This window comes from Stegodyphus dumicola, chromosome 9 (assembly GCF_044657685.1).
Source record: "Stegodyphus dumicola isolate Sdum_Otavi_A_Nest chromosome 9, ASM4465768v1".
NCBI classification, from domain to species: Eukaryota; Metazoa; Arthropoda; class Arachnida; order Araneae; family Eresidae; genus Stegodyphus; species Stegodyphus dumicola.
In genome coordinates, this window is record NC_140776.1 from 42,440,973 (window position 1) to 42,453,027 (window position 12,055).

General features: G+C 33.1%; 1 protein-coding gene across 1 annotated transcript in view; it reads right to left on the minus strand.

Moving 5' to 3' along the window:
* The window catches only part of LOC118193315 (aldo-keto reductase 1B-like), a 133,714-nt gene extending 126,343 nt beyond the window's left edge, over positions 1-7,371 (minus strand). Inside the window, exon 1 of the mRNA XM_085823370.1 lies at positions 7,249-7,371. The gene's annotated coding sequence lies outside the window, so the exon portion shown is untranslated. The remainder of the gene's footprint in view (positions 1-7,248) is intronic.
* Between the last annotated feature and the right edge of the window lie 4,684 nt (positions 7,372-12,055).

Consider the following 12,055-nt stretch of genomic DNA (forward strand, 5'->3'; position numbering starts at 1 on the left):
ATCTTTTAACTACTCAAACGTTCAAAAGAAATTAATTCAAAACAGCTAAAGAAAGCTAATCTGCGAATTCGCTGCAATCAACAAGAGCAGTTTTCTAAACAACAGCAAACTAAGCAACTACCACGAACTGAGATGTTTTCCTCCTTTTATAAGATTTTAAAATCACGCGCTAGAATTTTCTAGCACTTTCTCGAAATCAAAAAGAGATATTTATTTATTTAATGCATGCGCTCTTGTATTTTCAATTTTCCGGCTTAGCTTTCTTTTAATATTCGTCACACGCTGCACTGCGCAAGAAATAAAACCATTTAATTTATAATTGAACTAACATTAGCTTTTTAAATACCAAATTCGTAACAATATTAAAATCTGAACTCTTTTTGACTGTGTCTTTTTTTAACCCAAAGGGTCAATTTGCCCAAAAGGGCTAATAATTTCGTTTTTGCATTTGCGTCGTCCATTATAAAGTGGCGTCTCACTTTTAAAATTGTTGCCATCAAATATCAGAGCCTGCATTATATCTAAAGAAATTAAATAATGAAGAATTTGCATGAATGCGAGTATGTTTCTCGCATTGTGGAAAAAAAAAACCAGTACCTAGATGCGTCAAATTCTGAATAACGTAATCCTCCACTCGAATATCGGCATCTGGAAGCCCAAACTTGGAATTTGGAATTTAAAGCTAACACAAAAAACGTTGAATAAATGCACCTTTGAGCGAAATATATAATCTGAAAGCGTTTAGACTTTTTTCAGTTTATTATAGGTTCATAACAGACTGAATAAAATGCAGCTAAGAATGGCAGAGCTTAGCGAGTGGTCAAAAAAAGATTTCAAACATAGAAGGATACTTATATTAGAAACAAAGCGAGAGGGGGGTATGTGTGGCCTGTATGCACTTAATTGGGAGGGGTTGCCGGGATCTCTGTCCTGGACGGCAAATTCAAGTGTTGAACTGAATCACATTTTGAATGTTGTCTAATTTTTTCTGAAACAGCAAGCTAATTTTGCTACAACATTAATAGTTCCAAGGCCAGGTTTAAAAACATCTTTACGAAGGTATATAATTAAATACTAAAAATCATTTTGATGGAACAAAGAGCTAAAAGAAAGTTAAGTACAGCCGATTACGACTATAAAGATAAGATCAGAGAAAGACAGGACAGGAAAAAGTGCAGGGGGCACCACAACATCGTCATAGACAAAAATAGTATTGCCCCACTGCACTAACCTTTTCTGGCATTTTGAGGATAAAGACAAAAGATTAACATATCAGGCCATTACATTACACTGTTCGCATAATAAATTACATAAAAATTCACAAGTTATTTAGATAAGAAGAACAAACATACAGATAAATTGGGGTACAGATAATCGAGATACAGATATATTGGTATACAGGAATCAAGATGCAGATAACATGTTATAATTAATTAGTTGTTGCAGTTTGACACTTGTTCGTGTGCTTGGAGGAATACATTAGCATTTGTGAAGACGGGTGTGATGTGAGTTATAATGCTATGCTATTTTTGTGTTGGTGGTATCGTTGTGTGATTGTGCACAATTTTCACAGAGTTCATTGTGCCCAGAATTGTGCACAGCAGTACGGAGAGCACTTAATATGAGCATCAGCTAATAATGTAAAGTTCAAAGTTCATAGTTCGTATGTTTGAGCGTCAGAGTGTAGAGTACTGGTATTGCTCTTTGGCAGTTTGAAGCCACTGGTAGTTGATAATCATCACTCACATAAATAGTGATGACTTAGGATAGGAGCACTCCCTATTGAATATCATATTTGAATCACGTGAGCACTTTAGATTGTTTCTATGGATAGTTAAATGGTGAAGCAATAGATTGAGAGTCGTTCTTCAATGGAGGTGAGCAAATAGTCATGATTCTTTGGACTGCTGTGTGGTGACACTTCGATTGCTAGGTATTCATCATTGCGTCCGTTTTGTTATTTATGAGTAACATAGTTCTCTACCTTGTCGTTGTAGTTTGTCTCTACCTTGTCGTTGTAGTTTGTCTTTGATTAGTTTAATGCTTTTGCAGGTGTGTTGATGGTTGATTAGGAATATTTTAAATTCCATTCCCGCTTGAGTAGGGTGTTTGACGTATAGGTTGGCGGTAAGTGGGCAATGAAAGATATAATGGTCAGGGTCGCCTCTTTCGCCACATACGCAAAAATTAGTATATGTAAAATCTATTTCCAAGCAATATGTAGGGAAAGGACCATGACTTGAGATATATTGTGTCAAGAAATAGTTGGATACTGTGCGTGTATCGTCTATCTTCGGTATTAAGCTGTAGGTTCGTCGTCCTGTTGTACCATTTTCCCAGTTTTGCTGCCATGTCTCAGTTGCAAGTAGTTTGAGCATTGATTGTTATGCCGATTGTGGCCAGGGGATGTCTATACCGTCACCGACTTGATCGAGTGCTGCCTGCTTTGCAAGCAAGTCCGCCCTCACATTACTTTCGCAATTGTTAAGGCCTCTGATCCATGAGAGAACGAACTGCTTATTACTTGTCCTTACGGTCTTCTGGATGTTCTGTGCTATTGATGAGTTGGTGTAGAGGCTTTGAATAGCTTGTATAGATGACTGACTGTCTGTCACGATATGAATGGTGTCTGTTGAGTCTCGTAGCAGGTGGTTGAATAGCGGTTAATTCGGCATGGTAGATACTGTTATTTGATCTCTGGTGCCCCTGCCATTTCGAGTGAACCTGTGCTGGTGCTGACTGATCAGAGAGAGAGGAAAACAGAGCAAGGCCATCGTGATCAAGAAAGCCTTGCAATAGAGGGTTTGAAGGCACCATTGATAACGTCAGAGCACGCTGGCAGGAGGTATTCAAATGAGAAGTAGAACGGTGCAAGGGGCCTCGTTTCCATACCAACATCTCGGAAACGGAGAACCTTTGTAACTATTATTTTCAAAGACCGCATCCTATAAGAATGAACCTTGGACCATCCTGAAACCAATGAACCTCATGCTAATATTTGTCGAGTATATAGACGAATACTCGACGAATATTAGCATGAGGACAGACCGTCAACGTGGATTTGTATCTCCAAAAGGCATTTAGATTTCTTGCAGGCAATCGGGAACTTAGCTTGCGTTTGAATTTAGTCGGAACGACAACGCACGTTCCGGCTCTTTAAAGCCGGATTTATTACCTTTCTGTTACATAGTTTTGAGGTTTCTTTTATCCTTTTTTTATTCTTTAATATCTGCCTGCTTCCAGTTGTCCGCACTATATTTAGCAAGAAGCAAACATTTAGTTAGCGCAAGCGGCTCTAGGACTATTGAGAATAATACATCAGTTTTTAGTTATTCGGAATAGTAAAAGATATTTTTTGAATTCAATGCCTTTGCTTGCCAAATATAATTCAATCCTTAAGTACCAGTTAGAGCATCTAAAATGAAACTAGTGTCATATTTATCAATGATAATTCAAAATGAAATTATTGACTTCAAGGAGAAAACAGTTCGAAATAGCATTTTAACCAATATAAAAGAAGCCAAATACTGCATAATAATATTCGGTTGCATTCCAGATGTGTCGCATGCAGAATAAATGAGCCAGGTGATTGGACACGTAAACAAATGCGATGTTTGTAAAATAAAGGAAAGCATTATTGATTTCATAGAAGTTGGTGGAAAGACAGAAGAATATATTTTTCAACGGATACGGAAAAATTGAACTTGACGATTTGGATATTGGACATTGTCATGGTCAGTCTTACGACAATGGGTCAAGGCCGGTACTTATAAAGAAGAACAAGCTAGAGTTACAGAAATGAACGAGCTGGCGGCCCAGTATGTTACATGTTTGGCTCATTCGGTGAATCTTGCTGGTAGTATTTTACTTTTCATTGGTTCCACTACTCGATGGGATATTATGAAAAAATATACAAAAGCCAAATTAAAAGGAAGCAGCCAAACGAGATGATCTGTAAAATCTGTGGCAGTAAATGCACTTCTAATTAATTTACCGGAAGTAGCAAAATTCTTGAAAGAAATTAAAGACATTTCTTTTAATGTGGAATCAAAGTAAGAGGCAGGACATCGGTTATATGCCGTGAAAAAACTTGAATTTATTATCAGCCTGACAATTCTTGGAAAAATCAATCCAGTAAATATTGGAAAAGAAAGATATTATTCTCGCGTGTTCTGTCGCATCAATGGAAGCTCTGACAGAAACTTTGCCAAAAATGAGAGAAAATACTATAGAATATTGGATAGAAGAGGTTAAATTATTAGCCGAAAAGAAATGAGGTTGAGCATATTCTACAAATAAATGAACTCTAAACGGCAAAACGCAATCTGATGAATTATTCGAGGCTGAATCACAAACAAGCTATTTTCAAAGGCAGTAAATACTGTATCTGATCGAATCTTATCGGAAATTAAATGGAGAATTAATAGCGCTACTACAATAAATTCAAATTTTGCATTTCTCAATGATCATAAAATGTAGAATATGTCGAGTGGGTTGTCCGCCGAAACATCGCGGACGAAAACGTCTCAGAGAAAACAACGCAAGGCGAAAACGTCGTGGTACAAAACATCGTGGGAGAAAAGAAAGCGGAGAGAGAACATCGCAGTCCTAAAACATCGTGGTACAAAATATCGTGGTTGAAAATATCGTGGTAAAAAATTAAGTACTTACAAATCATCGCATGACGATAACATCGTACACATGTGTTTTCAGGTTTTAAAAGTTATAATTGCATGTCCGCATAGTCTTTTGGGAGCGCAAGAAGGAAAGCGGGATTCATTTACTTCTATGTTTCATATTTTTGAATGTACTAATATATTTTTGTTGAAAAAAATAAGAAAGAAACATTTAAAGATTGAAAATGAGTAGGAAACTAATGTAACATATACAACTTAATAGAATTTTAAATTTGCATAGTTAATTAACAAAAATCATTAATAACTTAACCTTTTTTTATAAAGTTTTACTCATAATTTTTTATGAAAAGTACAGACCAAAAGAGCTAAAAAAAAAAAAAAAACGAAGACAAATAACTGCACGAGGTTACGTCTATAAAAATTGCTTAGCTAATTATCAAATTATTTTTTTTCACATTTATTAATCTAATATTGTTTCAGTGAAAATTACATTTTGTTTTCTTTCCGTTTATTCTTAATGTGCCGTTAATGTTTTCATGTATGGCGTGCAATCAATTTTTTGGATGTCGATTTATTAATTATGAAGAAAGTCAGTTACATAATATGCCAGTATGGGATTTGAAAAACGCATGTGCGATTTACTTTATGTAGGTACTTTACTTTTTACCATGATATTTTCGACGACGATGTTTTTAAACTGCGAGAAAGAGATTTCTTTGCATTTATTTATGCTTTTTATATCAGAAAATTGCTACGAGGATCAACAGATAATTAAACTAAAGATAGCTTTTAACATCTTCTGAATTAACTATTTTTCTAGGTACAACATTTTATTTGAAAATTATTTTAATGCACGGATCGATTGAATCAAATTTTTCTGAACTGCAGTTTAGGTTGACCAGACCAAAATTTTATTTTGCTGTTTTATAAATTTCATGTTTATTAACAATTGCTTTGCAATGTCAGCAGTTTTTCACATCAAACATTCTGCAGTCCACTCTTTCCATTTTGATATCACATTATACAATGATACGCTATCACAGCCTCAATTATACACGTGAATTAACAAATTGGTATTCCCAAGAGCCATGTGCCTTCCTTTAAAAATCTAGAATTACAGCATCAGTGCAAGAAAATTAATTGCTTATCAGTGCAAGAAAATTAGAGATTTAAGAACAATTTTAGAGACACTAGGTTATTTCGAAGCAAGATGAATGAAAAATAAGCAATGCCCTCGCCGGGACTCGAACCACGGATCTCTCGAATACGCGTCGAGCGTGCTGACCACTACACTACGAAAGCATGGTAAGAAGGCGGAAAAATACCTTATATACTACCCCTTTTAAAGGGTAACTGGAGTTTTAGGGGACTCAGTCGCCAAATCCTGGTGGTGAATATTCATCGTTCACCACCCTTTAATTCGAGGGCCACTGTAGAGAATTTCGAGCGCCACTGTCTACTGTTATTTCGAAGCAAAAGAAATAAAAAATAAGCAATGCTCTCGCTGGGACTCGAACCGCGGACCTCTCGAATACTCGCCGAGCGTGCTGACCACTGCACTATGAAGACATGCTATGAAGGTGAGAAATTTCTTATGCAATGTTTATTGTTTCAGTACCTTTATCTTCATTTAATTTTTTTCTATACCTGAATTATAATTCTACATTGCTTTAAGAATGGAAAAAAAAAAAAAAAAAAAAAAAAAAAAAATGAGTAGTTTAAAAACAGTACTTTTTTTGATAATTTGTATTAAAATCAGAAGAGATAAAATATTTATAAATATTGCTTATGCTATTATTCAATGTATTTATAGTATTAATAAACTTTTATACCATCAATGTATTAAAAAATATTTTTTAACCTTTGGTATAATGTACTTCAGACCGCTATGGATATCCAATGAAGATATACTAAATTCCACGTTTAAATTAATATTACTTTATTTTGACCTTTAATAGAAAAAATGTGCTTTTCTATTGAAAATAATTAAAATACTTTCACCGAAGTTATTCTTTAAAAAATCATTTAGTCTTTTTTTCCCATTTTAACGGCATATATGTTTACAAACATTTTGCAACAATTTTTCTTGAATCATTTAAAAAATGTAAACAGGACAGGAGGGATTTAAAAGGTAATAGCCATTGAAAAATATATGATATGGAACTCAAAACAATATTTATTACTTCGTAATTAAGCTTTTGAAAAACAAACCTTACGCAAAATATGAAAATATGCATAGAGAAAACAATTTTTGAGCAATATCCTGTTGCTATGGGCGAACAAAAAGAATGAATAATAATTAATAGAATTATTAGAGCTTTAAAAATATAGTCATGCATTTTTCAAGCTTCAGGTACAGTCTTCAATAGCAAAATCCTGTATAAGTACACAAAAATACCTTTTTTATGTTTTTCCTTCTCAGAATTTTAAATACATACTTCCTGTCCTGTGTATTATAACAACAAAGATATTTAGAAGGAGGAAATATTATAAATTACATGATGCATTGCACCAATAATTAATTGACTTTAGAAATAATCAAGAGCAGTTCCAAAGCAAATTACCAAAAGAATATTTTTAAGTTATAAATTTTAACTTTATTATCACTTACCTCAGATTTGATAAAAATATTTACTTGCCACACCTTAAATGTCCCCTTGAAAAATATGAAATGGCTCAAATACTGAAGTGACGAAAACGCGAATGAAATGCGTGCATTCTGTGTAAATTCTATACGTATGAGCTTACGGAAAACGTTGCTAAGCAACAGTAAATAAGGGTTGCCAAGCAACAATCAATGAATGTTGCTATGCGACAAAAAATAACCTATTTTAAGTGGTATTCGCTGATATAGCAGATATCTAGATTTATGTAAGTGCCTTTTAACCTAAAACTTGTAAGTCTTTCAATCACGGAAGCATAAATTAAGGAAAGATACGAATTCGAAATATTGAAAGAAATACATCCAAAGGGGCGTTTTTTTAACGTCTTGTATGTGACCTTTATTTATTAAATATCATGTTCTTTCCATTTAAACTATAAAATTAAGTTCAACAGCAATATCGCAAATTAATTTTAAAACGAGCATATCTTTAGAATTTCGCATACAGAGTCTCGCGTGCTGGAGATAAAAATGTTTTGCTTTCGTACAGTGTTGCCATTGCTCGCTTTGAAATCGTTTAGTTTGTTAATCAAAAATTCGTTGAAGTGATGCAAAATATGAAATCGATAACAAAACAAATTTCAAATTCAAATTAGAGCTTCCACATGCCCATATTCTATGGAAGATTACGTTATTTAAATTTTGATGGCTCTAGGAACCGTTGTTTTATCACAATGCGAGAAACATACATACATTTATACAGATTCTTCATTATTTAATTTCTTTAAATATAATACAGGACTGTAATATTTAGTGGGAACAGCTTGAAAAGTGAACCGACATTTAAACTTTTCAACGCAAAATGCCAAAACGAAATTAATAGCCAAAACATTTCTTTCAAAACCCAAATGGATAATCGTAATAAGAAGCATATAAATAAGTATTTTCACTTAATTTTTATTACGAAGAGGCAAAACTTTCTTCATAGTTTTAATGCTATAGTTTCATAGCATTTCTGGAAATTATTTGACCAATGTTATGCCCCTAATTTTAATACTCAGAGAGCATTCCTGATACACTGCAAGAAAAGATGCATGTGTAAAATTTAAAAATAAGCAAAACAGTAACCTTTTCCTGGCGTTTTCAGTGAAAGGGATTAATAAGGGAAAAACTCACTTCAGAAATTTTTTTCTCCTGAGGAAGAACGGTCTATATTTGATCATCTTCAAAACCGATAATTCAAAACCTAAGCCAAACTGAGGCTGCTTTGTTGTCTGATTTTAAATCTTTTACTGAAACCGAAAACAAGCTGTTTAGCAACCTTGACTTAGCGAAACTTTTCTGACACTCGGGAAATTTTATAATCTATTTTGCCTTTATTTGGTGACTTTGCTACAGTTAAAATATTTATTCGATAATACATAATGCCGTGCAACACTATATTACATCACTATATATACATTATTAGCAGCTTCGCTGCCAGCCTTCGTCTGGCTTTTAAATGTACCGGAAAAATGGCTGAAGGGAACACCAAAAGTTAAATTTAAAAACTGCGTAGAATTTTACTCTGCAGAACAACTTCATAAAAAAAAAGTTATTACGTATAACAAAATTACAATGAAATAAGCAATATCCCTTAATACAAATATTAATTATCCTAATAAATAAATTAACCAACTTCCCTTTGCAAAATCTTAAGAACTCAAATGGTATAAAGGAGGGTAAGAACTTTGTTTCCTAAAAAAAATGACACAAAACTTTTCAATATCTTAAAAATAGTGAAATGAGCAATAAATAACATAAAAATATACAAAAGACAAAAAATTCTGAAAAGCAAAGTATAATTAATGATATTATATGTTATATTTTCAAGAGAAAAAAATTAGGGGCTACTTTGGTAGACGGTTGCACGGATTTTTGGCGATTTACATTGGCGGAATTGTTGGCGCGGTTTTTACAGTCATCAGCCATCTTGAAAAATGCTGTTTTTACGTATTTTACGCATATAGTAAAGTATTCGAAACTTTAAAAAAATAAATATCGTTAAAATAATGAATTAATTTTTTGTTGAAAACGTTGTTTTTTAAGATGGCTGGCAAATGTAAATAAATACATTTACTAAGAGTATAAAATGCTAAAGTAAGGTTAAATTATTACTTTCATATAGTAGAATAAAAACACCGCTATAAAAAAATTGCGCCAACATTTAATTGGATTAAAATATTACTTAAATTGAATATGGAATTAAAAACAACGTTTAAAAGAATTAAAATATTACTTAAATACTTTTATAGGAATTAATTATTCAACATTAAAACGTATGTGGCAATAAATATCTCAGGAATTTTTGAAAACATTGTATTAATTTTTTAATAAAAGTTGAAGTATACAATTATAAAGTGAAAGAAAATTATGTAACATTTTTTAAAGTATTTTACTTGTCGTATATTGATAAGTACCACAAAAACAAAAAACAAACCAAAAAAAAAAAAAAAAAAAAAAAAAGTTCTAACGATCTTTATCTGTTGCCATGCATCAAAATCAATAACATTAGGCAGTAACTGATTTTACTTTTATTATGCTACGTTATTTATGTTTTTTATTAAAAGAAACAGAAATGCTATGAAAAAATTAAGCAAGGAGAGGGTTTCGAAATGCTTGAAAAATCACATTCGTGGACAGTTCTTATTACGCTACTGATTTATTTTTTTCATTTACAACAAAATTTCATTTATTAAAAGCAAACCTAATGGAAGAATGCTTTCATTAGCTACTAACCTAAAGTAGCATTTTAAAGCACAAGTGTGTGGTTCACTACGTGCAATATCGTGAAACAGGGCAAAGGATAGTTTTATATCTTCTCATTCTGGTTGGCCTAATAATAGCATTTTTATCGAAATCGCGATTTAGCTATATATGTTTATGTAATATATTATACTAATGCATATTTTGAAAAAAAAAAAAAAAAAAAAAAAAAAACTACCCTTTTCTTCTGCAGTGATATGCCGATGTTTCCCATAGTTTGATTCTTTGGTTCAAATCCTCTTTCGTGGGCGTTTGGAAAGATTAGTTCCCACCTACATTATTCTACGAAATAACCTCTGGAGAAAAACAAAACCCACCATAATACATTGGCCTTCCTATTATAACTTTGGGAACACTAATTCCCAGATAAGTTTTGTGCTGCCATCTATGTTCTATCGATCATAACAGAATGAGCACATTTGTTTTGAATGTTCGAACGTATTGTGAGAGATTTGTTGTACTGTGAAAAATCTGTTTAGATATGACATTTGTACTGCTCAAGAATTCTACTGATATTGTGAGAAAAACACTGTTTTTAATTATGATAACGCTTATTTTGAATATTTCTGCACATTTTGTGCTAGTAGCTATCTACGTAATAGTTAATAATAAATAATGGTGAATTGTGAAAATGTTGCTGCATCATATATAAAAGTCACATGCATTTTGTATGTTTGGATCTTCCATCACTGCTGAAAGCTAATGGCGAACTACAAAGAAATGAATCAATGTTCCTACCCAAGGAAGATGTTGCTGCAATAAAATGTATGAAGAATAAGGCTGTTACTTTGTTGACTAACTGCACATAATCCAGAGATTATTACATCTGTAATTCGGACAAAAGCGTTGTATTAATGTGCGTTTTCCCTCATTTTGCGTAACAAATTATTTTAAGTTTGATACCTTTCCTGAACGCCTCATCTTCCTCTCGCATTTCCTCGCCTCGCCAGGATGTAAATTTAAAGTTAAGTGAAAGGAGTATTTAAACGAGTGAATCTCTGAATTTATTCAAAGCTTGTTTTCGCTAGCCAGTGCACGTTTCATTGCTATTTCACTGTCACGCTACTACTCCCCTTAGCCATTTCGGATAATCGTCACTGTTAGGTTTTGTCGAGTCATCCTAAGTTAGACGTAACTTAATGCGCTAATCCAACTCTATTCTATTTTCGATTTGAATTGATTTACTTAACGTTCCACCGCAAGTGGTGGTACTTTTGTAAAGCACAAAGTCCGTGCCTTTCTGTTCTGAGTTGAATTAATAAAGGGTTACTTTTCACCCTTCTGTGTTGGTAATTCATTCATGCCTGTGCGAGAATTCGCCAGGTTCATGGTAGGATCTAGTTTAGTTTATGTGAAATAGAAGAGACAGATCTTTCACTAAAACAGAAGTTACTTTTCCTAAAGCTGTCGCTGTATATAACAGTATCATGAGGGGTGGATCTCTTCAATCAAAGAAAAGGAAGATCCCGAATAGGAAGATGATTTGTAAAATGGTTGCATCATATTTTTTATTTTCTTATTCACTTTGGCATTGTAAGTATAAAACTATTGTGGAAAGTAAACAATAAAAACATAAGTTTAGACCAGCTAACATTCCGTACAGCATTAGCTCGTCAGCTAATAGACGGATATTCCTCGAGAAAAAGGAAAGGCCGTTTAGCTAGCTTCCATGCAAAGAAGTGTGCTGTTTTCGGATGATGTACGCTTGGGAAAATCATATGCCTGAGATGGTTTTTGACTATAGACGGTGTAGGGAATGTAGCCCAAAGGCCCGAGAAAGGAGGATCCTCTAAATGTGTGCAGAATTTATGATGAATTCTTGTGCATTTTAACGTGTTTCTCATCTTTCCATGGCAAATAATCGCCATTAAATTGAATTTTTCTATGACCCTAAAGGGTTCCATGGGAAGTATACTTCACATCCTTAGAATTTTAAATGTAAACGAAAAATTCGGCAAATCAAAATACATTTCCTTAAATGCTATTGTTTAATTTCTACATATAATAAAAG